The sequence below is a fragment of the Camelina sativa genome, unplaced genomic scaffold, assembly GCF_000633955.1.
Source record: "Camelina sativa cultivar DH55 unplaced genomic scaffold, Cs unpScaffold00633, whole genome shotgun sequence".
Taxonomy (NCBI): domain Eukaryota; kingdom Viridiplantae; phylum Streptophyta; class Magnoliopsida; order Brassicales; family Brassicaceae; genus Camelina; species Camelina sativa.
The window spans coordinates 19,250-19,689 of record NW_010921772.1 but is presented as its reverse complement, the minus strand read 5'-3'; the positions used below and the strand labels follow the sequence as shown (position 1 = coordinate 19,689).

General features: G+C 44.3%; 1 protein-coding gene across 1 annotated transcript in view; it reads right to left on the bottom strand.

The window, feature by feature from the left end:
* Positions 1–440, bottom strand: part of LOC109124904 (pentatricopeptide repeat-containing protein At1g02150) — a gene marked incomplete in the record, with an annotated part of 3,991 nt that overhangs the window by 1,665 nt on the left and 1,886 nt on the right.

The window sequence follows — 440 nt, the reverse complement described above, 5'->3', positions numbered from 1 at the left end:
GGAGTAAATGTCGAGACGTATATCTTTCTGCTTCATCTCGAAGACCATGGCGTCGACTTTGTCGAACTCCCTAAGGTTCATGTAGAGAGTCATCATGACGTTGAAGGGAAGCGGGTGCAGGGCGTATCCTTTCTCCCTCATGGTGTTGAGCAGGGATTCAGCTTTTTCTCTAGACTTGGCCCTCACATAGGCATTGAGGAGGGAACCATAAACTCTCCGGTCCTTGAAATGCTCAGGGAGCGTGAGGAAGAACTCTTCGGCGTCTGAAATGCCACGCACTTTGCCGATTAAGTCGAGCTGGATTGCAGCATCACTTGCAGACAATCGAAACCTTTCGCCTCTGTTGTTCATCCAGTCGTACACCTATACGAATACGATCAAGTTAAAAAGGAGATTCAAAAAAGAAAAAGAAAAAAAAAAAAAAAAAAAAAAAGAAAAAA